Source organism: Hyla sarda, chromosome 4, assembly GCF_029499605.1.
Source record: "Hyla sarda isolate aHylSar1 chromosome 4, aHylSar1.hap1, whole genome shotgun sequence".
Taxonomy (NCBI): domain Eukaryota; kingdom Metazoa; phylum Chordata; class Amphibia; order Anura; family Hylidae; genus Hyla; species Hyla sarda.
The window spans coordinates 159888882-159916293 of NC_079192.1; the positions used below are offsets into that span (position 1 = coordinate 159888882).

The following is a 27412-nucleotide window of genomic DNA, read 5'->3' on the forward strand; positions in this document are numbered from 1 at the left end:
CCAGCCGGTACTGCTAGAGGTTGGGGTGAGGTGCAGGATGCGGGGAATACACCGGGTACATAGCTGACACACAGCAGCAGACCCTCTCCTGTCCCGATCACACACAGCACCAGAGGACAGCAGCAGCAGGTACGGCCTTTAATCTTCACCCAATCAGCGGCCGCCTTTTATCCCCGCCCACACGTCGCCGCACGTTCCCTGTCTCTCCCATTTGGCCCCGCCTCCTATTCTCCAGCCCGCTCAGCCGCGCCACCTGCTGGTCGCTCGCCGTCACTTCTCTCTGGCTGTGACAGACAGGTGGCTGAGCCAATGACCCGGACCTGGCTGGTGTCATTCAGCGGTTCTTCTCCTTCATAGCGCTGTGCTGCTGGGCCGGAGAAGGGGAGGAGCCTGGCCGGGTGATGTCACACGTCTTGAAGACAAGGGGGCTGTCCCTCGGTTCTGCAGGGTGAAGTAAGACGGGATCGGATGCTGTGGACGGTGCTGGGATTGGAGCCTGGGTGCACCGGCTTCGATACGATGCGATGCACGGAGGATGCATGAGGCGGGTAAGCCCGGTCCAGCCGTGCATGGTGGATGCTGAGCGTTGTTGTTGTGTCTGCAGTGCGGGGATGGGACGGGATCCTCTGCCTCTGGTGCACGGTCACTCCGCATTGTCTGATCACCTTGAATGGATGTACTAGTAGGCAGAGAGTTGGCACTGCAGTGCCAGGACTGCCCTGTCTATGCTGTGACCTCCACACCGGTCCCATGCATTCAGTCTACATACGTGATGCTGTGCAGATGGCAGCTCATCATGTATGGGCATCACATGCCATCTAGGTAAACATCACCTGCATTGGTCATGCCAGCCTCATACCCCTCCATGTCACATGGATTGTACTATAAGATCAATGAGACATGTCATATCAGGGGGTCACATGATGTTCTAGAGCAGTGGTCTCCAACCTGCAGACCTCCAGATGTTGCAAGACTACAACTCCCAGCATGCCCGGACAGCCGTTGGCTGTCCGGGCATGCTGGGAGTTGTAGTCTTGCAACATCTGTAGGTCCGCAGGTTGGAGACCACTCTTCTACAGGGTCACATGCCATTGCCATATCACAGGTGCACCACCATGGTGTTAGTGCCATGGAGCATTGTAGACCCTGATGTATGCCAATAGCACCGTGCTATATATAACAGCGCCAGCCAGCTCTATTTTTACTACCTAGGCCAAAAAATAAATAAATTAAAAAAAAATAATACCAGCCAGGTGCCAAACCTACCTGCCTGTGTGCCAGTCTGACCCAGATTATGAGGTTCATCTAGTTTCGGATTGGTCATTGGAATAAGGATACAGTGAAGGAATGCCAGGTACCAGCGGGCCTTGGGCTACCTTGGTGGTGGTAGGTGTCACCCACTGTGTGTTCTATTTATTTGTTATGGTAGTTGGCATCGGTGTATTGTATGTGATTACTGTCCATGGTACCTCGGTGGCTACTGGGGTTCTGGTAAATCCTGTGTGTACAATGTAATATTCCTCTGTAGCCTTACAAGAAGAGGATACGGTGTCGTTTATTTGCAGATTTAATTGGGAAAATCCACAGGCCTTGTGTGAACGTACCCTTAAATAAGTTGCCGGTTGGTACGCTTTGTGGGCACATCATCTCGGGTGGTGTAACCAGATACCATGCTTCCTGCAATTGTGGCTTTTGGTGTAAATAGATGTTTTCTGTGGGCAAGGTGTTTGTTTTATACTTATTTCAGTTGTCAAATCTTAAAGGGGTATTCCTATAGAGCAGTGTTTCCTAACCAGGGTGCCTCCAGCTGTTGCAAAACTACAATTTCCAGCATGCCTGGACAGCCAACTTTTTATAGAGTGATGGCATGTCGCTAGAATACGTCATTGCTGTATGATTGTTTGAGGGTCCGATCTGATCCTGAGAAAGAAGGGTCCGCAGTACTCCACTACATGGAAAGCTGCTACCCGCCACTGCTGGGAGAGGTTGGACCCCTACTGAGCAGAAGGTGATGACATATCTTAGTAATATGCCATTACTTTGCGCAGCGATGACATCCCTGTATACCATTGGTTTCCAAACAGTGTGCCTCCAGCTGTTGCAAAACTACAACTCCCAGCATGCCCGGACAGCCAAAGGCTGTCCGGGCATGCTGGGAGTTGTAGTTTTGCAACAGCTGGAGACACGCTGTTTGGAAAACACTGTCATATACCAATGTGACTGCTGCAACCAGTTACTGGCCTTAGTAGCCTTGTACTATATACCACTAAGGCCAGCGATTGACTGGCATATACTGGCACATCCTCGCTGCAGTGTGGCAGCACAGGGGTTTTGTTGAGTTTATCCGGTGATTAATTGGATATTTTGCTGATTTATTAGGTTTTGTTGCCATTAACCCCTGTAGAATATTTTTCCAGAGAACCCCTTTAGCCTGGCTGGGCTCACATAAAGTATTTTGGACATTATTTTAGGTAAAACCAGAAATGGGTTCAAAACACACAAAAAAAAAAAAAGCTGCAAATCTTTCTATTAGGAAAATGTACGAAGTGTCCATTTTACTGACCAAAATACTGTGTGTGTGAACCCATCCTTAAAGGAGTAGTCCAATGGTGAAAAACGTATCCCCTATCCTAAGGATGGGGGATAAGTTTCAGATCGCGGGGGGTCCGACCGCTGGGGCCCCCACGCGATCTCCTGTACAGGACCCCGGCTCGCTGGCCAGATAGCACGTGTTGACCACCGTACGAAGCGGCGGCTGACACGCCCCCTCAATACATCTCTATGGCAGAGCCGGAGATTGCCGAAGGCAGCGCTTCGGCTCTGCCATAGAGTTGTATTGAGGGGGCGTGTCAGCCGCCGCTTCGTACGGTGGTCAACACGCCCCCTTCCAATCTTAATCCTTCCAGCACTTATCAGCTGCTGTATGTTCCACAGGAAGTTCTTTTCTTTTTGAATTTCTTTTCTGTCTGACCACAGTGTCCAGAGCAGGAGAGGTTTGCGATGGGCATTTTCTCCTACTCTGGAGAGTTCCTGACATGGACAAAGGTGTCAGACAGAAAGAAAATTCAAAAAGAAAATAACTTCCTCTGGAACATACAGCAGCTAAGTACTGGAAGGATTAAGATTATGATATGGCAGTAATTTACAAATCTGTTTAACTTTCTGGCACCAGTTGATTTACAAAAAAATAAAAAATAAATGTTTTCCATTCTAGTACCCCTTTAATTCTGCACAATTTTGTTTCTGCAGAGGTTGCTAAACGGAATTGCCAAATTCTGCTGGAATTGTGGCAGAATTCTTTGTTTACAAAACACAGAATTGCGCTGAAATTCCTAGCCCCATTGACTTGAATGGCATTCCGCTGCGGAATTCCCCAAAATGAAAGTCCACTGTGTGAATGGGACAGCAGAATCCTACTAAAATCTGCTGGCAGTAAATTTCGTCAGATTTTCTGGTGGAATTCTTTTGTGGAATTCTGCACGGGCATCAGGCCTATTGCAGAAAGAACATTTTACACTGGAGTTCTCCTTTAATGTGTATGCTGTTAATACAGTCATTATTGGAGTATATTCACTTATGGCAGGGTCATCACAAAACTTTCTGGGGGAGATTTATCAAAACCTGTCCAGAGGAAAAGTTGTCCAGTTGCCCATTGCAACCAATCAGATTGCTTCTTTCATTTTTCAGAGGCCTGGTTAAAAATGAAAGAAGCAAGCTGATTGGTTGCTATGGGCAACTGTGCAACTTTTCCTCTGGACAGGTTTAGATAAATCTCCCCCTCTGTGATTATACTTTATGGGGGAGATTTATCAAAACCTGTCAAGAGGAAAAGTTGCCCAGTTGCCCGTAGCAACCAATCAGATTGCTTCTTTCATTTTTAACAAGAACTTTACAAAATGAAAGAAGCACTCTGATTGGTTGCTATGGGCAACTGGGTAGCTTTTCCTCTGCACAGGCATTGATAAATCTCCCCCTATGTGAATATACCTTAGACCAGTAAAATACATTAGTAGTTTTGCAGTTCTTGCAAAACTACAACTCCCAGCATGTCCGGGCATGCTGGGAGTTGTAGTTTTGCAATAGCTGGAGGCACCCTGGTTGGGAAAACGCTACCCTAGCTCAAAGCCTTGGCCTTTAGGTGCAATTTGTTTCACTCATGTATTTTATTGATTAAAACTATTCACATACAAAAACACAAAAAAGGAGATTAAAAAAGCAAAAAACAAAAAAAAAAACAATAGTTCATACAAAGGTATCAGCCAACTTCTTTGGTTTTCCAACTGTACAGCTGTGGTGCCAAAAATTAAAGTCTAATAGTGCCGAGTGGGTGCACATCACGTTACCTTTTTCTAGGTTTGTTCAGTTATTTACCTATACTTATACATTGTATTTGGATAAAAATATTACCGTAATTTCATTTAGAAGAGCAATGTATATAGCAACATAAGTGATCAGGTAATAAAAGTGGCTCTTTTTAGACCTTTGTTTCTATTTTCGCAGCCCAGTAAGTTACATTTGGGTCCCTCCTATCAGACACACATTGTCAGAAGAGCATTCATTTGGTCATATACACCTAATAAGGTTCTGAAATCCTTCTCTATGTACATATGTTTATATATATATATATATATATATATATATATATATATATATATATTATTTATTTATTTTTCTTCTTCCCTGTTATGCAGATTTTGAGTTACAGTATATAACTGCCACTGTCTGAAAGTTGGCATCTTCCTGGGCATGGTAATAACTCCTTTTTCTTGCAGTGTTATATTATAGAATGCCGGGCTTAGCCCACAGTGAACTTAAATTACACTTAGAGTACCCATCACCAAAAAAACTTTTTTTTTAAATATTTTGTTGATCCATGTATTAGAAACAACTCTCTAATTATTTTTATTTTTTTTTAACTTTAAAAAAAGGACCACTAGGGGTCTCCCTACATGCCCTGGCGCATAGATTTCGGACTCATGCCGGCCTTGCAGCATGAGTCCGAAATCTTAGTGCTGCCGGACACTGAAGAGCACAGTGCATCTCCCTGCCTCCTGCCTGTCAATCGGGGGGGGGGGTGCTCCTGACCCGGCCAGCCGCGTCATCAGGCTGCTCCCCCTTGCAAGGAGAGCCGGCGCGGGCTGGCCAAATGTCAGTGTAGCGCACGGCTGCGTAGAAGAGGATCGGGTCTGCCTTTCCTGTGTCTGATCGAGGTCTTCAGCAGGGAACAGCAAGGTCATGGGCATTATATATTTGTGTGAAGAGGAAGAAGGGTAGAAGTGTGCCCCGGCAGGCATCAGATGACGTTGTGCCTGCTGGGCCACGCCCCCTTCCTCCCTAGCTCACGGCAGGAATTTGAGCAGCCACAGGGGATGAAAAAAAGGTATTTATAGGCAGTTTTTGGTACAAATAAAGACAGGGATAGAGTCAGTGAGAGTCAGGGACAGATGGAGAGGGGGGATTAGGGACAGTTTAGTTGATGAAAAGGTACTCTTTAATTGTTTTCTGACCTATATCAAACATTAATGCATTTGTATGTCAAGAGTAGTTTTACACGGTTGAAATCACCAGCGGTAAAAGCACCTTATTCGAGCAGCTCGTAACTTGGTTTTCTCTTGTGCACGTTTACATATACCAGAGCGTGAGTGTGTTTCCTCCGCCTGTAATAGTCTGCTGTATGGATACCTTTCCTTCTTGTTCAGCATTACGTATTAGGGCTGCATGGTATATCCCAATTGAAACGTGTTTTTTGCGAATTGCGATCTAGCGATATGACCCCCTGGGAAAATTTGTGATTACCTGCGGTGGCGGCCCGACATCATACGTGCACGCAGGGTTTGGGGCTGGACTGCCACCAAAATTTTAAGGCAAAGGCTGTCTTGGCATGCTGGTAGTTGTAGATTTGCAACAGCTGGAGGGACCCTGGTTGGGAAACATTGTCCCAAGTAATAATAGGGGCATGGGGGAAACATAAAAAAAACCTGATGCCCCCCTAACCCTGGTCCCTGTAGGCCTGCCACAGATCCCATTTTCCTCCATGCTGTCCCGGTGTTTTCTCTGAGGCTCTCGACAAGCAGCTGGTTCCAGGACCTTTCCTGCTCAGCCAATCAGTGGCCGCAACGGGGTCAGCTACGGTAATTGCTGAGCAGGAAGGTTCTGTATGTCCCATAAGACTCCAGAGTACATGGAGGGGAGTGGGACTGGGGATAGGTAAGCATCAGGGTTTTTTAGGTTTCCCTCTGTGTGTGCCGCGGTACAACTTTAATGGGGTATATGTGACATGGGGGGGGGGGGCTGGTGACATGGGGGTTATGTGACAATGGAGAGCATGGAGGAGAATGTGACATTAGCGGATTGATATGAAATGGGAGAGATGTGTAATTGAGGTGTGGACAAGAAATGGGGGGCGGGGGGTCATGAAATGGGTAATGTGAAATGGGGGATGGACATGAAATGAGGGGATAGAGGTGAAATGGGGGAGAATGTGAAATTGGGCGATAGAGGTCAAATGGGGGAGATTGAACATGAAATTGGGGGATTTCACTATTTGTTTATTATATCACAGTCGCAATATCCAAATTGCAATATTTACCTCCATAATCTCAATTGCACATTTTCCTATTGACAAAGGGATAATTTATATGATCAATTTCCCTCTAACTAGCTTAATATAAAAAGGTCAATCTTAGGTTTACAGAAAGAATTGACATAGAGTATATAGATGTATACTGTGTATGTATTGGTCATCTATAGAGTATAGAACGCTAGTCAGTGTGTGATAACTGTAGGATACAGAACTATATAATACAGTGGATAACCTTAGGGAATCACTAGAATTGCTCTCTATTTTCCATCCATTAGAGGGCTAATAAAACATAACATTTATTAACTTAGAAATAGAGAAACAGAACATGGCCGCACATCCACAACTTGTGCAATGATCTAAAGCACCACAGCAATAATGGCCACCACAGAGCACCACACCAATGTGAACACCTACCATATGATACCCGCCAGTGGGCTGCTAATTTTAGTCTAGGTACCCCCTCTGATCATGTGACCTTGACAAGGCAAGTGGGCTTACACATTTTTATCAAAAGGAACAATAACAACCTGTTTTTTTGAAATTATGCTGAGAAGCGGTTAGATCATTGTACAAGTTGTGGACGTTTCTCTATTTTTGAATAACATTTATTAAAGGGGTATTCCAGGAAAAAACTTTTTTTTATGTATCAACTGGCTCCAGAAAGTTAAACAGATTTTTAAATTAATTCTATTAAATCTTAATCCTTTCTGTACTTATGAGCTGCCGAAGTTGTGTTGTTGTTTTCTGTCTAAGTGCTCTCTGATGACACGTGTCTCGGGAGCTGTCCAAAGTAGAAGCAAATCCCCATAGCAAACCTATTCTGCTCTGTGCAGATCCTGAGACAAGCAGGGATGTCAGCAGAGAGCACTGTTTCCATACAGATAAGAACAACTCAACTTCAGCAGATGATAATTCTTGGAAGGATTAAGATTTTTTAATAGAAGTAATTTACAAATCTGTTTAACTTTCTGGAGCCAGTTGATCTAAAAAAAAAAAAAAAGTTTTTTCCTGGAATACCCCTTTAAAGGAAATCTGTCATCAGTTTAACCTGCACTTACCTGGTCCGATTCCGTGCTCTTGTTCTTCCACAATCTTCCATTGTATCTTCCCTGGAACAACCAACTTGGTGCATGGGCAGAGTGATGTCACTGCTGCTGTTCTCTGCTGGGTGCCGCTACTAGCAAACAACAGCGGTGACATAAGCTCCGCCCATGTTCCATGTCAGCCCCAGAACGCAAGATTAAATATGGTAAGTATGGTTGTCATCAGTGTCAGCTGTACTACCTGTGTGTACCGACAGTTTAGTTCAGGTGAAACTGATGAGATTTCCTTCAGGCTAAGTTTCCACTTGGCAGTTTTTGGATATCTGCCACTGCAGTTTTTGAGCCAAAGCCAGAAATGTATTCATAAGGAATAGGACATATATAGGAAGGATTACATTTCTCCTCCCTTATGGATCCACTTCTGACTTTGGCTCAAAAACTGCAGTGGCAGATATCCAAAAACTGCCAGAAAAAAAAAAAACAAGTGGAAACTTAGCCTTAAGGTGCCTTCCGGATACAGAAATGGAGCATGTGTGACTGACAATGTAAAAGCTGTAACTTAATGTGGAAGACTACAGAAAAGAGACAGGCGTCCTGCACTCACCACGTAAGTTCTGGTTATTCAGCTTCCATCTCGGGTCGCTCCTCCGGTAAGGGTCTCAAGACGGCATGGGGCGCTCAGAGGCCTTTGAGGGCTGTTGGTATCAGTGCCACTGTTTTGTTCTTAGTGTGGAACAGATTATGCAAGGCTAAAACCTATTTTAAGGGGGTATTTACTTTTAGTCAAATTAATCCACCAAACCTAGTAAGGCTGGGTTCACACTACGTTTTTGCCATACTGTTTTCAATCCGTTTTTCTAAAGAAAACCGTATGGAAAAAAAACGTATGGAACAGTAGGGAAAAAAAGTAAACCGTATGTGTTTTTAAAAGTGCATACGGTTACGTCAGTTTTTATTTTTAAAAAAAACATACGTTTTTGAAAATTTTGTCCATTTTTAATGGGAGGGGTCTTGGGTGTGGACTTCAGGATTCAAATGCGCATGTGCAAAGTAAAAACGTATACGTTTTCCCGTACGGAACCGTATACATGTGCGTTTCCCATTGACATCCATGTTAAAAAAAACGTATGCGGTTGCAGTACGGTTTTTAAACCGGAGACAAAATCGTGGTCAACCACGGTTTTGACTACGGATTAAAAACCGTACTGCAACCGCATAAGTTTTTTTTAACATGGACGTCAATGGGAAACGCACATGTATACGGTTATTTCCATACGGGAAAAACGTATACGTTTTTATTTTGCACATGCGCATTTGAATCCTAAAGTCCCCACCCAAGACCCCTCCCATTAAAAATGGACAAAATTTTCAAAAACGTATGTTTTTTTTTTTTTTTTTATTATAAAAACTGACGGAACTGTATGCACTTTTAAAAACAGTATACTGTTTAAAAACACATACAGTTTACTTTTTTCCATACTGTTCCATCCGTTTTTTTGCCATACGGTTTTCTTTAGAAAAACGGATTGAAAACAGTATGGCTAAAACGTGATGTGAACCCAGCATAATGTGTTTGACTTAAATGTGTCATCAGGAAATGACCTATTGTTTAAAAGAGAAAGCTCATGCCTGAAATTACAGAAAAACTCTTTAGATCGCAGGGGGGTCTGACTGCTGGGGCCCCCACGATCTCCTGTACGGAGCCCCATCTCTCCCCCAGAGCGGCACATCATTCATGACCCCTGCCTGAAGCTGGAGCCGCCACGCCTCCTGGGAGAGCTGAAGATTGCCGATCGGCTCTCCCACTTTGGGCGTGGGTCGTGACTGCCGCTCTGAGGAGATCTGCGCCCCCCCCCCCCCCCCCCCCCCCAGGGTCTTAAGCTTATCCCTGTAATTTCAAGCATGTGACTTTTCCTTTAAATCAAGTTTTATGTGAAAGTCTTCCTGTCGTTATAAAAAAAAGTTTTTATCGGTCAGGGTCTATTGGTTATGTATTAGAGAACCTGCTAAGTGCGTACTTTTCCCAGTTCATTCTACTGATTTATATAAGGACAGTGCCCATTTAAACATTTTTAAATGTTTGGTGATTTATTTTTCTCATTTTCCCTTTTACTACCTATATTATAAAATAATCCTGAAGGTTTGCAGTTTTCAGTCTTACCCTTAGCATATAACTAAGTAAAGACTTCTTGTACTGTACAGATTACTTCCAGCAGTGTCCTCCTTATTACAGACAAGATTACAGTGAAGGGGAACACCAGTGTATAGATAAGACATCTATCACAATATATGATACTTAGAGCTCGGCCTTCCCCTCCCTGTAAAATAACCTCTGCACAGGTCACAGAGCAAGCCTAGAAACCTCTGTCATACTAGTGAATAGGGCGATGTTTTTCAACTGGTGTGTGTTGCAGTTGTGCTGCAAGACCTGACTGACAATCTTCACAGATTGTCAGTCTGTGGGGCCGCAGTGGCCTTCCAATTTACCGATCTGGCATCCGCGTTTGTTTTGCAGCGGGGCAACCATAACAGCGCTTAGCCTCTGAGTCTACTCTGCAGCATTGCTCTCCAAAGCCCACGCTTAGTGGAGTTTTGTCCCGCTCGTCTGCAGGGAGGAAGGGCTGGAGGAGGCCAAGCTCCCTGTGCATGATGGTCCACAGCTTGATAACAACAGGTGCATATCTATTACTGCTATAGGATCTGCAGGTCACATGTAAAGTGCGCTCCAAACATAAATCCTCCTTGAATCAGCAGACGTAAGGTGAACTACAAGTATCAAAAATCCATAATATAAAAATTTGCTAGAATATTAACACTGAGCGAAAAGGCACCATACATGTTTATGTATATGTTTTATGGTGCCTGTATAATTAGGTTGCTCAGGAGACCACGGTAACATCTATCATATAACCCTCATGATCACAGCATCTGTTTGGTATTGCTGCATGCGGAAATCTCCAAACTATTAACCCCTTATGGATGCAGGGATTTTTGCACTTTCATTTTTTTTCCTCCTTTCCCACATCTAGGCTTGTTTTTTGTGCCACCAGTTGTACTTTGTAGTTACATTGCTCATTAACCACCAAATCTAAAATTACACATTATCTTTATTCTGTAGGTCTATATGATTATGTAGGGCTGGGTGGTACACCGGTTCATACCGAATACCGACATTTTGGTGCTGCACGATATGAATTTTCCCCCACACCGCAATATCGGTTTGGCCCCTCCCCCTCGGGAATGAATGAATCAGCCCAGCGCTGCGCTGTCCCCACACCGGGTTACTAATCCTATGTGACCCGCAAGCACGGTTCTGCCCCCTCCAATTAATTATTAGCCCAGCGCTGTCCCCATCAGGGTACTACTCACGTCACTCGCATGCGCTGCCCTCCTCATCCTGTTTGTTGCGGCCGCCGGCGCTGACACTCTATACTAGGGATCGACCGATTATCGGTATGGCCGATATTATCGGCTGATAATCACGATTTTGGGCATTATCGGTATCGGCAATTATCTTGCCGATAAGCCGATAATGCCCCGCCCACCGCACCGCGACCGCCACCCCCTCGACCCGCCGCACCGCACCCCCGACCCACCGCACCGCGTCGCACCCCCCACCGTGATGCTAGGCGGTATACCGGTATGGATTTTTGCCCATACCGCTATACCGGTCGGGCCCCTCCCCCACCCTCCGAGTCAATAAAAAAATTAAACTTACCCGTAATGGGGGTGGTCCGGACCATCCATCCTTCCTTCCTGTAGTGTCCGGGGGCGTTCCGGGTGAAGAGTGAACCGGTCCGGGCTGTCCTTCTTCTCCCACGGTCTTCTTCTCCACTCCGGGCAGGCTCCGGCCTAGTACGCTGCATAGACGCCGCTACGCCGTGACGTCAGGTGCGTCACTGTGCACGGGCGTCACTGCACAGCGGCGTCTATGCAGTGTACTAGGCCGGAGCCTGCCCGGAGTGGAGAAGATGACCGCCGGAGAAGAAGGACAGCCCGGACCGGACCACCCTCCTCCCGGAACGCCCCCGGACACTACATGAACGATGGATGGCCCGGACCACCCTGACAGGTAAGGGGAGAGAAGCGGGTGGTGGCGGCGGCGGCCTATGGCCCCGCAAAAGCCACTGCAGATCAATGATTTGAAGCGCCCGCTTTAAATCAATGATCTGCAGCGGTGTCGCAGGGGGTTAAATAGCCGATAACTTATACCGGAATATCGGTATAAGTTATCGGCTATCGGCCCTAACCTGCACCGATTATCGGTATCGGCCCTAAAAAAGCGATATCGGTCGATCCCTACTCTATACCAGTGGTCTCCAACCTGCAGACCTCCAGATGTTGCAAAACTACAACTCCCAGCATGCCCGGACAGCCGTTGGCTGTCCGGGCATGCTGGGAGTTGTAGTTTTGCAAAATCTGCAGGTCCGCAGGTTGGAGACCACTGCTCTATACTGTGCAGTATCCCTATGCCCGGGCTGCAAAAAATAAACAAAATAAACTTTAACTCACCTCCCGTTGGTACGGTACCGGCCTCACTTGTTTCCTGGGGACTGGGGAGGACGGCCGTCCGCCTATCACCGGCCGCAGCGATGTTCCGCCTTGGCCGGTGATAGGCTGACAGCTCTCTGACGTTCCCGTCCCCAGCGTAAGGCCGACGTAGGTAAGTTAAAATTTCTTTTGTTTACCTTTTGCAGCCCGGGCATAGGGATACTGCACAGTATAGAGTGCCAGCGCCGGCGGCCGCAACAAGCAGGACGAGGAGGGCAGCGCTTGCGGGTGATATGCGAGTATTTACCCCGATGGGGATGTGGGCTGATAATTAATATGGGGGGGGGGGGGGGGCTAGGAAATACTGTTATATACCGTGGAACCGCCAAAAGTTAAAAAATACTGTGATACACACATTTTGTCATCATACCGCCCAGCCCTATGATTATGACGATATCCAATTTCTATAAGTTTTTTTTGTTGTACTGCTTTTAAAAAATTATAACTTCTTGTACAAAAATGAATATGCTTAAAATTGTCCTCTTCTGACCCCTATAACACATTTATTTTTCCGTATACAGTAATGTACGAGGACTCATTTTTTTGTGCCATGATCTGTAGTTTTTATCGTTACCATTTTTGTTTTTAATGAGGCTTTTTCATCACTTTTTATACATTTTTCAGGTATATGAATTGACCAAAAATCTGCAATTGTGGTATTTTTTTTAAAGTTTATGCCATTAACCTATGAGGTTCAATTAGCGTTAGATTTTAATAGTTTTGGACATTTCCGCATGTGTCGATTTTATTTTTTGTTTATATTATGCTATTTAAAATTGGGAAAAGAGGGATGATTCAAACTTTTATTAGGGAAGGGGCTTGTTTACATTTATTGACCTTTTTTTTCTTTCTACATCTTATTCACTATTTTTGACCTTTATTACATGCACTCTTTCGATTGCATACGCTGAACAATGCTGTTCCATAGCACAGCTTTGATCTGTTTTATCAAAACCTGTCCAGAGGAAAAGTTTCTGAGTTGCCCATAGCAACAATCAGATCACTTCTTTCATTTTTTAAAAGGCCTCTGAAAAATGAAAGAAGTGATCTGATTGGTTGCTATGGGCAACTCAGAAACTTTTCCTCTGGACAGGTTTTGCTAAATCTCCCTCTATAAGTACAGGCTGCTGAGGATTCCAGCACTAATGGAGCGCTGATCAGACGGGACGGATCTAGGGAACTCCACCTGTCATCTGAGCTAATCAGAACTCCGTGATTTCACTGCGATGGCCCTTTAGCTAACCAACAACAGTTTTTAACACATTTAGATGCCACAGTCAACTTTGTCTAAGGCTTCATAGAGCAGGCGCAGGTCGTGCATTAATACTCTGTGTAAATAAGGAGTTAAAATACAATGTTAATAATCAGACACGGTGAATGGAAAAAAATTGACATATGCTAGAGTTTCAAATCTTTGATCACATAATATATCAGAAAAATGAATAGAAAGTTATAAAAAAAAAGTCCCATCAAAACAAAAATGGTTGCAATGGAAACTGCAGATCACGGCGAAATACTTATTGTGCGCCTTGACAATTATATTTCCTGGCTTACTGTGCCTGGAGCTGAAGAAGGTTGCAAATCAGTGGAATACGGTCGGGGCCAGTCTATTGTCATGGAGCCTGCTGTAAAGAATATTCCTAAATACTCTTTAAGAAAAACTGTCAGCCTATTCACCCACTCTAAACCCAATGAAGTCCGATGAAGGGTCCCTTACTAAAATACGTCCAGTAGGTCCTGAGATATGTCCCCCCAGAAGATCCTCTACTAAATTCAGTAAATTGTGAGCTAGAGGCGGGGCCCTGCCGGCTAAATTTACATATTCATGGTCTGTGACTCCGCGTCTTTGTAAAGTGGAGCCGCTAGTCACATGAGCCCTCAGGTGGCTTATGCGCTGTATGTATGAGCAGAGCACTTACATGACCAGCAACTCCATGTCACTAGGACTAGGAGTCGCAGATCATGAATATGTAAATTGAGCCGGCAGGGCCCCGCCTCTAGCGCACAATTTACTGAATTCAGCAGAGGATCTTCTGGGGGACATATCTCAGGACCTACTGGACATATATAAGTAACTGACCCCTCATTGGACTCCTGTTCGCCCACATTATAACCCAGTGTATTGGATTTAGTATGGGTGAATAAGCTGACAGTTTTCCTATAAAATAAGCTCAGGCAAGATGTCTGCCACCAAAATAATGTATATATGATAACAGACTGGAAAAAAAACCATGTTCTAGTATCTGAGTGTAAACAGTAAAACAAATTCTAGGTGATGCGTCCCCTTTGGTGAAGAGGCTGAGTATTCTTTACCACAGAATGACTTCCTCTACTCTATACCAGGTATTATTAATATTCACGTTTGTTCATTTTAGAACATGTTTATTTTTAGAGTTTATACACACAGCCTACAGAAAAAAAGTTGTGTGTCCTTGCAAGTGCAGCAGTTTACTTTTCTTCACTGATCCTACAACGTAACTTGCATTATAGTCAATAGTTATTATTTCATTACAAAAGGCTTCTGTTTGTTATTGGAACCAGTCGACAGGCTCATCCAGAATAGCTTAGCAGCGATCCTATAATGTACAGTCATGGCCGTCAATGTTGGCACCCCTGAAATTTTTCTAGAAAATGAAGTATCTCTCACAGAAAAGGATTGCAGTAACACAGGTTTTGCTATACACATGTTTATTCCCTTTGTGTGTATTGGAACTAAACCAAAAAAGGGAGGAAAAAAAGCAATTTGGACATAATGTCACACCAAACTCCAAAAATGGGCTGGACAAAATTATTGGCACCCTTAACTTAATATTTTGTTGCTCACCCTTTGGAAAAAAATATCTGAAATCAGTTACTTCCTGTAACCATCAATAAGCTTCTTACACCTCTCAGCCGGAATGTTGGGCTACTCTTCCTTTGCCACTCTCCACAGGTGTTCAATGGGATTTAGATCTGGACTCATTTCTGGCCACTTCAGAACTCTCCAGCACTTTGTTGCCATCCATTTCTGGGTGCTTTTTGACGTATGTTTGGGGTCATTGTCCTGCTGGAAGACCCAAGATCTCGGACACAAACCCAGCTTTCTGACACAGGGCTGTATAGTGCGACCCAAAATCCGTTGGTAATCCTCAGATTTCATGATGCCTTGCACACATTCAAGGCACCCAGTGCCAGAGGCAGCAAAACAACCCCAAAACATCATTGAACCTTTACCATATTTCCCTGTAGGTACTGTGTTCTTTTCTTTGTAGGCCTTATTCCGTTTTCGGTAAACAGTAGAATGATGTGCTTTACCAAAAAGCTCTATCTTGGTCTCATCTGTCTACAAGACGTTTTCCCAGAAGGATTTTGGCTTACTCAAGTTCATTTTGGCAAAATGTAGTCTTGCTTTTTTATGTCTCTGTGTCAGCAGTGGGGTCCTCCTGGGTCTCCTTCCATAGCGTTTCATTTCATTTAAATGTCGACGGATAGTTCGCGCTGACACTGATGCCCCCCGAGCCTGCATGACAGCTTGAATATCTTTGGAACTTGTTTGGGGCTGCTTATCCACCATCTGGACTATCCTGCGTTGACACCTTTCAGCAATTATTCTCTTCCGTCCATGCCCAGGGAGATTAGCTACAGTGCCATGGGTTGCAAACTTCTTGATAATGTTGCGCACTCTGAACAAAGGCAAATCTAGATCTCTGGAGATGGACTTGTATCCTTGAGATTGTTGATATTTTTCCACAATTTGGGTTCTCAGACAGTTCTCTTCTCCTCTTTCTGTGGTCCATGCTTAGTGTGGCACACACAGACACACAATGCAAAGGCTAAGTGAACTTCTCTCCTTTTTATCTGCTTTCAGGTGTGATTTTTTTTATATTGCCCACATCTGTTACTTGCCCCAGGTGAGTTTAAAGGAGCATCACATGCTTGAAACAATCTTATTTTTCCACAATTTTGAAAGGGTGGCAATAATTTTGTCCAGCCCATTTTTGGAGTTTGGTGTGACTATTTTCTTCTTTTCCTCCCTTTTTTGGTTTAGTTCCAATACTTACAAAGGGAATAAACATGTGTATAGCAAAACATGTGTTACTGCAATCCTTTTCTGTAAGAAATACTTCATTTTCTAGAAAAGTTTCAGGGGTGCCAACATTTATGGCCATGACTGTATGCTCTACAACTTTCTTGGAAAATGCTTTTTACTACATGAGGTTACAGTAAAGTGCCTGCCCAAGATGTTATACATTTACAGATCAAACCAGAGCAAGCTTAGAACAGACACTGAACAAGCAGGGAATGGTGGCAGACTTGAGTTCAGGAGCCTATAGAATTGTGAAGGCATCTTTTTATGTGAATATATTGCATGTCATACATAAGGCTAATTAGAGATAAACAATGTGCTGAGAAAGAGACTTCACCCTAAAAGTTGAGTAAACTGTTGTTCAGTCATAAACATATTGCCTAATGTACAGTAAGATGGGGGTTATTTTACAGTTTTGGACTAGTTATGTTCCATATGATTTTTTGGGACTTTAAAGAGAGTCTATGGTCAATCCCCCCCAAAAAAGAGATCTTACAATCATTAAATAGCATAGGGTACCCTGATCACACACTTTTTGACAGTTTCTTGATCCACCCTCAAGTTCCTGAGATATGAGGGCTTATAGTTTTTGTTTTCCTGAATTGTCATACAAATTATAAACCCTCATATCTAGGGAACGGAAATGAGGGAACAAGAGACTGTAATGTGATGAATAATCAGGACACCCAAAACTATTTTTATTGATAATGTAATCTCATATTTTTTGGGTTGGCCACAGGTTGTCTTTTAAGGGGTGCTTCACTGGCCAGCGTTCAGAACATTTAGTTCTGAACGCTGTGTGCGCTCTGCGCACACAGCGTTCAGTACTAAATGTTCCGAATGCTGGACAGTGGAGTACCCCTTTAAGGTAATTGCAACAACATCAGATCCCTCCCCTGCGTTACTAGCCTACGGTGCATTCACACCTATTGGATCCATTGTGGATCCGCAGTTGTAAAATCATCTCTTGCGGATTTAACAAAACAATAACTTTATTGACATGCCATTCAAAAATATATAAGAATTGTCTTGTTAACCCCTTAAGGACTCAGCCCATTTTGGCCTTAAGGACTCAGACAATTTAATTTTTACGTTTTCATTTTTTCCTCCTCGCCTTCTAAAAATCATAACTCTTTTATATTTTCATCCACAGACTAGTATGAGGGCTTGTTTTTTGCGCGACCAGTTGTCCTTTGTAATGACATCACTCATTATATCATAAAATGTATGGCGCAACCAAAAAACACTATTTTTGTGGGGAAATTAAAACGAAAAACGCAATTTTGCTAATTTTGGAAGGTTTCGTTTTCACGCCGTACAATTTATGGTAAAAATGACGTGTGTTCTTTATTCTGAGGGTCAATACGATTAAAATGATACCCATTATTATATACTTTTATATTATTGTTGCGCTTAAAAAAAATCACAAACTTTTTAACCAAATTAGTACGTTTATAATCCCTTTATTTTGATGACCTATAACTTTTTTATTTTTCCGTATAAGTGGCGGTATGGGGGCTCATTTTTTGCGCCATGATCTGTTCTTTTTTTTGATACCACATTTGCATATAAAAAACTTTTAATACATTTTTTATAATTTTTTTTTAATAAAATGTATTAAAAAAGTAGGAATTTTGGACATTTAAAATTTTTTTTCGTTCACGCCGTTCACCGTACGGGATCATTAACATTTTATTTTAATAGTTCGGACATTTACGCACGCGGCGATACCAAATATGTCTATAAAAAAAGTTTTTTACGCTTTTTGGGGGTAAAATAGGAAAAAACTGACGTTTTACTTTTTTATTGGGGGAGGGGATTTTTCACTTTTTTTTACTTTTACATTTTTTTACATTTTTTTTTACACTTGAATAGTCCCCATAGGGGACTATTCATAGCAATACCATGATTGCTAATACTGATCTGTTCTATGTATAGGACATAGAACAGATCAGTGTTATCGGTCATCTCCTGCTCTGGTCTGCTCGATCACAGACCAGAGCAGGAGACGCCGGGAGCCGCACGGAGGAAGGTGAGGGGACCTCCGTGCGGCGTTATGAATGATCGGATCCCCGCAGCAGCGCTGCGGGCGATCCGATCGTTCATTTTAATCGCGAACTGCCGCAGATGCCGGGATCTGTATTGATCCCAGCACCTGAGGGGTTAATGGCGGACGCCCGCGAGATCGCGGGCGTCGGCCATTGCCGGCGGGTCCCTGGCTGCGATCAGCAGCCGGGATCAGCCGCGCATGACACGGGCATCGCTCCGATGCCCGCGGTTATGCTTAGGACGTAAATGTACGTCCTGGTGCGTTAAGTACCACCTCACCAGGACGTACATTTACGTCCTGCGTCCTTAAGGGGTTAAATACAGACATTACAACTGCTGATCCACAATGGCAAATCCACAACTTTAACACCACAGTGGATCTTATGTGTAAATGTGCCCTACAGACATATTTTAACCATGGTCCTCACTTTCTGCTCCTGAGTTGTTCTCCCATAATTTGCATGGCCATGAAGTGGACCATGAAGGTCCGTAGGATCCGACTCATTTGGCACTGAAACTATTTAGATGCTGGGTAAGGCTGCGTTCACACGGCCGTCTAGACCCGTCCCATTCTTCTCCCGTCAAAAATAAAAAGACTTTAAAAAAAAAAAAAAAAAAACAGGACAAGAAGGGGTGCAAACGGATGTTATCCGTTTGTATCCATTTGAATCTGTTATTGCTCAGTTAATATACAAAAAAAAATTTTTTTTTTAGTTCTGAGCATGCTCAGAAGTAAAGATGGATCAAAAAACGGATTGAAAAAACTGATGCAAACGGATGACATTAAAAGCTCATCCGTTTTCCATAGACTTCAATGTTAAATTTACTGTATCCGTTTTTTCTTCCGTCATGTGCATGTGCCGTTTTTTCTGCCGTAAAAAAAAACAAAAAAACAGAAATGAGTGCACGGTTACAAATGGATGTAAACGGATTGTAAAAAAAATTCCATCGACCTACATGAATGTGACTTTTTTTCAAACCATTTTTAATCCATTTACAGCCTGCAAGATCGGAACTGAAACGGGGATAAAAAAAAAACGGGGACAGTGGGCCGTGTGAACGCACCCTAAGCAGTCATCCCTTTTTAGGATTAATAGCATTTATAGTAAATGTGATAATTTATTAAGAGTTTACAGAGAAAATAGCACAGTGTGTTTTATATGGGTATCTGTCTGCTAGTATTTCCTTCTTTGTGTATATTTGCAGTCTACTGTGACCGCAGAGGAATTGTGATGTAAAGTATATGTTCTAAAATGTCAAAATTCTGTATCCAAGTAAACAAGTAATCATGGCAGTGCTATGAGCGCAGGCCACAGTGAACCTGTAGTTGGCTGGTGCAGCAGGAATGATCAGAAAATATCATCCTGCTAGTTTGTAACCAGAAACTGTTCACCTCAGCAGTCTCATGACTACATAACCTCAGTGTCTGAGTGCAAGCTGAAATCTTAGGTTTCAATGCCTGCATAGTTTGGCATGATGCCTGCCTGGCTGGTCACCCAAGTCTTCCCTATAGTTCATAAATCACAGCTGTACTCACAGCAAGGCGCTGTTATTTAAAGCGAATTGTACGAACGCTATGTGAAGTGCCTCGGCCAGTGGGGTTGTCGCAATCAATTGCTAGTTAACATATATGGGCAATAGGTACTGTAAAGGCATGCAAAACATTGGTGGAAAGAAAGTAGAAAGTGATGCATTATATTTAAAGTGTGTGTAAACTGCACATTTTTGCGTCTTTGTCCCATGTCCATCAGTTTACGTTTTAGGGCTCTGGTCTAATTTATCAGAAATCCAGATTCATAACTTGTGCTTAAACCTTTTCTACACCTTAAGGTAAGACCAGGCTGAGGTTGGGTTCACAAAGAGTCTTTTGGTCAGTAATTCAGCCAAAACCAGGAGTGGGCCCAAAAACACAGTAGAAGTAGCAAATCCGACTACTCTTAGTTCCTAGTCACAGGCTCACAGTTCAGTATGTGATGCACTTCTGATTTTATCAATTTTGTTTCCTTTAACCCTTTAAAGTGTACCTGTCAGCCCCCCCCCCCCCCCCCCGATAAAAAAAAAACTGTTATATGTTGCTCAGCACCTCATACTGATCATGCACAGGTTTGTGTCTACAACCTATATTTCTGTAAGAATGACCTTTTATTTACTTGCCATCATTGCTCAGTGAGGTTTCTGTCCATGCAGAGGCATGGGGCGTGTCCCTCTCTTCTCCTCACTGTGATAACTCCTACCCCTCCCTCACTCTGCTCTGACTCACAGATACCGGGAGCAAGCACAGCAGCTTTGGACCTGCCTGCAGCCCTGTCAATCACTCACAAGGATGTGGAATTTGTATCAGCCGACGCCCGGGACATGCAATTCCAGGTGCCGGACAGCTGAATTTTTCAGGTACTTAGCCCTGCTTCGGGCAAGCAGGGCTGAACCTGAAAGCCCCCGACAAGCACAGCGGCACTCACAGGGGAGTATGGAGTGGGCTCCCGACTCCAGCCTGCTCCGTACTCTGCAGCCCCCGCTGTTTTCAGTAGCTGGGGGCCGCTGCTAATAGCCAACGGCTAGCTATTAACCCTTTAGATCGCCGCTGTCAAAGCAGACAGCGGCGCCTAAAGGGACATGTGCATGCTCCCTGGTGGGGTAGTGGGGTGGATCCCCCCCCCCCCGCCGCAACGTGTTCACAGGGGGTGGGGTACTAGGCTCTATCAATGGATTGCAGAGCACACAGATCAATGGTGTTCAATAGAACTCTGTTGATCTGTATGAGGAATCTAATGATTCCTCCTAAAAGTCCCCTAAGGGACTAATAAAGTGTGAAAACAATGTTTAATAAAAGTTTAAAAGATACACATTAACCCCTTCCATATTAAAAGTTCAAATCACACACTTTTCCTATATAAAAACATGTAAACATAATAAAAATAAACATATTTGGTATCACTGTGTTTGTAATTGTACGAACTATTAAAATATAACATTACTTATCCCATACAGTAAATGACGTAAATGTAAAAAAAAAAATACCAAACCAAAGAATTGCATTTTTTATAATATCCCCCCCAAAAAAGTTAAAATCTATTAAAAAGTCAGATCAATAACAAAATGCTACCGATACAAAATACAGATTATGGCGCAAAAAATTAGCCCTCCAACAGCCTGGTATGTGAATTTTTTTTTAAAGAGCTATAGGGGTCAGAAAATTGCAATAAAAAAAATCTAAAAAGTTCAGATTTTTTTTTTTAAATTAGTAAAACATGACAGAAACTAATCAAATCTGGTATTGCTGTAATCAGGCCGGCCTAAAGTATCAACAACATGTTAGCTCAACCACAAGGTAAATGGCGTAGAAAAGAAAACCACCAAATTTGCTAAATTATCTTTTGCTATTTGAATTTCACTTCACCAATATTTTTGTTTTGGAGAATAAGTTTAAAAAAATTAAAAGGTATCATTATAGTAGTTAGTTATGGTTATTATAGGGCGAGGAGGAAAAAACGAGAGTGTAAAAACGAAAATTGGCCCGGACAAGTGGATCGTCATGAGGGACAAGTGAATTTTGCTCCGTTTTAGTCCCGTGGACAAGCAGTTTTTTATTAAATTTCCACACCTCCTGATTCATGGTGTCCATGACGTGTCGATGACCACTGGACACAGGACTGGTATGTGTCCCAGGAGGCAGGGGGACCCCAAGTGTCCACTTTTTTGACTGTTTTTTTCAGTATGAAATACATAAAATTTTCTGATGAAAGCAATTGCAAAATTGCATGCTTTATAACATGTCAAAAGTTATTGTATCTGACAGTGCCCCTTTAAGGACAATGGATGTAAATGTATGTCTTGGTGCCCTGTTACTTTTACGTCCTGAGTGGCGCTTGCTTCACAGCCTGTAAGTGATGGCTGCAGTCAGCAGCCGTGCAGTTACAGTCAATGATGGAGAACTGCGATCTCGGCATTATCCTTCATTAACCTCTTTAGTACCATGATCAAAAATGATCACAGCACTTAAAGGAAATGGTCATCCTTTTCACCCACACTAAACCCAATACACTGGGTTACAGTGCGGGTGAACAGGAGACCGATGTGGGGTCTCTGACTAATATACATACCTTTACGCTGGTACCCGGTCCCACTGAAGGTCAGCTTTTATCTTTGCTGAATTGCGCGCTGGAGACGAGCCCACCAGGGGAATTTGAATATTTATGGCCGCTGGTCACTTAAGCACTTGTGCCTACTGAGCGCTCACATGACCAGCAGCCATGAATATTCAAATTCCCCCGGCCGGTCCGCCTCCAACGCGCAATTCAGCGAAGATGGAAGTTGATCTTCAGAGGGACCGGGTACCAGACTGAAGGTATGTATATTAGTCAGAGACCCCGAGTCGGTCTCCAGTTCACCCGCACTGTAACCCAGTGTATTGGGTTTAGCGTGGGTGAACAGGATGATCGTTTTTTTTTTTCTTTTAAGTGTCACAATAACTGTCCCTCTAGTAGATTGGCACCCCTACATCGTATATGCAGGGGTCCGATACGTTTGAATGTCCGCTAGAGGCCCACTCACCTGCTGTCTGTGGGTCCCGAGTCCAATCTGCTTATAGAGCCTTTACCTTCAAGCCATCCCTAACTGACAAATAGGATTCAAATACAGGTGACAGATTTTCTTTAAATTTGTCTTTTTTTTTATTTAAAAAAAGATACAAATTGGAAAAATAAAAAATACAACTTGTAAATATTAGAACTCTGTGTAGCAAGTGTGAAAAGGAAGTTTCCGGTTTAGGAATTTTAGGTTGATACAATGAGCAGATGTTGTCCTCTAATATGGTAATATAAAGTCTGTCAAAATTGATCCCCAGGAGCTAAATCTGGGGCCTGTTGATGGGGGGAGGGGGGGCGGGGGGTCTGCTTTTGAGCAGGTAGACTTGAAGCATGTGCTATTATGGAGCACAGTGCTGTACTATAATGCACAGTGCTGAATATCCACAAACTCTCCAACGTTACGTGTATAGTTACCAGCCACTACAGACTGCACAGTACACATAGCTCTACTACTCTAGAGAGATCCAATCTGGTATATCAAAGACAATGTTTACACCATGTTCAATACACGTCACAAAGAAAGGTTTTGAAAAAGGAAAGTAAATGAAATGTAGTCAGGATTGGAGTCGAGGAGTAATTTTAATCCCTAAAATGTAAAATATTGGCGCCCACCTCATGGAGTTTTTTTTTACTTCTTCTGGATCAACACTATAGGGTAATAGGCTGAACTGGATGGATGTGTCTTTTTTCAGACTTAGGCTGGGTTCACACTACGTTTTCTCCCATACGGGAGCGCATACGGCAGGGGGGAGCTAAAACCTCGTGCTCCCGTATGCCTTCGTATGCGCTCCCGTATGTAATTCATTTCAATGAGCCGGCCGGAGTGAAACGTTCGGTCCGGTCGGCTCATTTTTGCGCCGTATGCGCTTTTACAACCGGACCTAAAACCGTGGTTGACCACAGTTTTAGGTCCGGTTGTAAAAGCGCATACGGCGCAAAAATGAGCCGACCGGACCGAACGTTTCACTCCGGCCAGCTCATTGAAATGAATGACATACGGGAGCGCATACGAAGGCATACGGGAGCGCGAGGTTTTAGCTCCCCCCTGCCGTATGCGCTCCCGTATGGGAGAAAACGTAGTGTGAACCCACCCTTAGAAACTATGTAGAAGCTTGCAGCCTTTTTACTATACATTAGGGCTGCACGATATATCGAAATCTCTAATCCAATCGCGATAAATGTGGATTGCGGTATAGCGATTTCGTCCGTCACAAAATTTTGCGATTATGTAGTAATGCTCATTTCAGAGAGGCCAGGCCGTGCAGCACAGGAGCTGACTTTGTTTTGAAACACTGCAGCCGCCAATCCTGGCCCTGATCCTGGCGGCAGCTGCATGCAGCGCGGCGCGGCCCCTCCAGCAGGACTCTCGCTGTTCCTCTTCCCAGCAGTGCCTAGCGCTGGGAGGAGGTGTCTTAACTCCCTTGTGGCTGGCCACTGTTTATATATGGCGCAGCCGTTTGGTGGGGGTCTATGAAGCGAGCTCAGGAGCTGAGCTCGCTGCATGCTGGCTAATGCCGGGCATCACCAATGTGGGTGATGTCCAGCATTAACCCTTTAGACGCCGTGATCAAAGTTGATCGCAGTGTTTAAAATGCTTAAAGTACATGCCAATAGCTCAGTGGAGCTGATCGGGACACTTGCGGTAAAACCTGCGGGGTCTCTATCAGCTGAGAGGATGGGCGGAGGTTCCCTACCTGCCTCTGGCTCATCCAGTCGTTGCTCCAATAATGCAGACAGCCTCAGCACTGATCAGTGCTTTGCTATAGGCTTCTATGGCACAGCACTTATCAGTGTTGTTGCAAGTAATATTCCCCAATGTGTCTCCAGCTGTTACAAAACTACAATACCCAGCATGCCTTTGGCTGTCTGGGAATGCTGGGAGTTGTAGTATTGCAACAACTGGAGACACACTGTTTGACACTGCCCTAAAAATTGTATAAAAATGTAATAAAAAAAAAAAAAAAGTGAAACAAAAGGTAATAAATGTGAATAAGCCCCTCCTATAATAAAAGTTTATGGGTAGAGTCATACGACAGGGATCCGCAGCGTTTTTTGGGCTGCGGATCTGCCGGTGACCCGACCGTTCGTGTCCCTCCAACTGTTTATCCGCGCTCGTATCGGCAACCCACCACTCCGAGCAGTCACACAAGGGTCTGCAAGTTGATTTGCGCGATTATTCGACCTGTGTGACTGCTTCATATACTTCATATACCAGAAAAAAAATAATAAAAAGTAATAAAAAAAAGTCCCATCAAAACAAAAATGGTACCAATAAAAACTACAGATCACAGCGCAAAAAATAAGCCCTTATGCAGCCCGCATACTGAAAAATAGTAAAGTTATAGGGGTCAGAAGAAGACAATTTAAGCATATATATTTATTTATTTATTTATTTTTTAAAGATGTAATTTTTAGGTAGTAGATTAAAACAAAACCTATATAAATTGGGTATCACTGTAATCGTATGGATCTACAGAATAAAGATAACGTGTCATATTCATGGAAAAGTGCACTGCATAGAATAAACCCTGTCCCCAAAAGTTTCTAAAAAAAATCCCCCCCCCCCCCCCCCAATTTCTCCCCCCAAAAATATATTTTTTTTGTTTCAGGGTAAAATGAGTAATGTCATTACAAAGTACAATTTGTGGTGCAAAAAAAAGCCTCATATCAAAATGGAAAGCATTATGGCTATTAGAAAGTGAAGAGGAAAAAATTACCCCCCCCCCTTCCAGGTCCTCAAGGGAAGTCACATATTCCCAGTGCTCCCTCCCAGTCAATGAACAGGAAATTTGGGGAAAGGGGGCTATTTGAAATAAGGGTATTGGACATGAAATAGGGACGCATGTCACCATTTGTTTATTATATCTCAATCACATATCAAAATCGCAATATTTACCTCCATAATCACAATTATGCATATATATTCTAGTGATATGGAATAAAGCCACCTTTTATTTTTTCTATACTTTGGAGTGCTGCGACTATTTTTCTATTGCTGTATCTGGATTGGGGTCTTAACCGGGCCCAACTAGTTGTTTGCATCCTCTTATTTATTTCTCTCTCTCTCTCTCTCTCTCTCTCTCTCTCTCTCTCTCTCTCTCTCTCTCTCTCTCTCTCTCTCTCCCTCTCCACCTGCAAATTGCATTTCTCTCAGGCTGCAGAGATTGCCCAGGAGTTTTAGACATCCTTTGTCCAGCAGGTGCAGAGAATAATTATTTCGGGGAACTGGATTTGAGGTCAGATTATGAGGACAGGATTTGAGGTCAGAATAACAGGAAAGGCTATGAGTACAAGAGCATCATTGTTGCCCTTCCTCTCTCACAAGGTGAAGGTAGTAATACCAGGCAATGCCGGGTGCTCTACTAGTAAGAAATAATCTTTATGAACACAAGGCTGGACAACTCTATGGAAGAAATTTATCATTGTTGCCTTTTGAAAGGGTCTTTTCTCTCTGGTTTGGTTTGATTTTTCTGCGGGTGTTGTTACCAAATTTTATATTTTGTTTTAACACTTTTTTTTTTTAAAGGAGTACTCTAGTGCTGACTATTCCTCCTCCCTTGTGCCCAAGCTGGAAAAAAAATTAAAGGGGTTATCCACCATAAGGTGATTTTAGTACATACCTGGCAGACAGTAATGGACATGCTTAGGAAGGATCTGCGCTTGTCTTGGGGATAAATGGCTATGTTGTGAGATTACCATAACACTGTGGCTAGCTTTTTGTGAACTAGTATTTCCTGTTTGACTTTTCTTTTTTTGACTACAAATCCCACAATTCCATTTTCCTCCCTCCCACACATCAGCCACCCCACCCATTGAAACATAAATTAGCTGCAGACTTGTTGTTTTCAATCAGGGTACCTACAGCTGTTGCATTAGTTGCAGATTGATCGCTCCACCCATTGAAGCAGACAGGCTCCCTGTCATCAGCTGACTAGTGAGTCAGGTCTCGGCCGCATTGCAAGCTGGTAAAAATCTGAGACAACAGTCATTATGTATGCTGTTAAAAATAAATATTGGGGTGAAAATCACATAAGAATTGTGAGAAAACCGTCACACACACAGGTACAGACACTATATTATGAACTACACTAACTTTACAGCCCCTGTAGCATAGTCAAATAAAAAATTCCTGGAATACCCCTTTAAAATAACATTTCATTCACCTTCCTGCTTTCCCCCAGAGAGCTGTTACAGCTGATCAGTCCTCCGGTCCCCTCTTTGGCCTTCTTCCTCTGCATGGATCATCACACGGCACTCAGCCGTGCTCAGTAAGGTGAGTGAAAGTTTATTTTCATTTTTAATTTTTTCTGAGCCCAGGCACAACAGTGGAGGAATAGTCTGCACTAGAGTACTCCTTTAGTTGCCATATTCTGAACTATGGAGCTGTGTAAGGGCTTGTATTTTGTCCAGTAAGGTGTACTTTTTATTGGTACCAATTCAGGCATTGTGGGTGTTTTATTTTTTATGGCTCAGCACTGAACAGTACAAGCAATCAAATGATTGAACGTCCTGCCATCACTTACTGGACTGTGTC

At 43.4% G+C, this 27412-nt stretch overlaps 1 protein-coding gene across 8 annotated transcripts in view; it reads left to right on the plus strand.

The window, feature by feature from the left end:
• The first annotated feature begins 224 nt into the window (after nucleotides 1-224).
• OTUD7A (OTU deubiquitinase 7A) overlaps nucleotides 225-27412 on the plus strand; it is a 249575-nt gene continuing 222387 nt past the window's right edge. For 4 of the 8 annotated variants that reach the window (XM_056572520.1, XM_056572518.1, XM_056572525.1 and 1 more), the window contains exons 1-2: nucleotides 225-548; nucleotides 27060-27151. The gene's annotated coding sequence lies outside the window, so the exon portion shown is untranslated. Of the gene's footprint in view, nucleotides 549-4704; nucleotides 4750-27059; nucleotides 27152-27412 lie in introns of those variants that run through there. The other 4 variants (XM_056572519.1, XM_056572529.1, XM_056572530.1 and 1 more) reach the window with 2 other exon arrangements.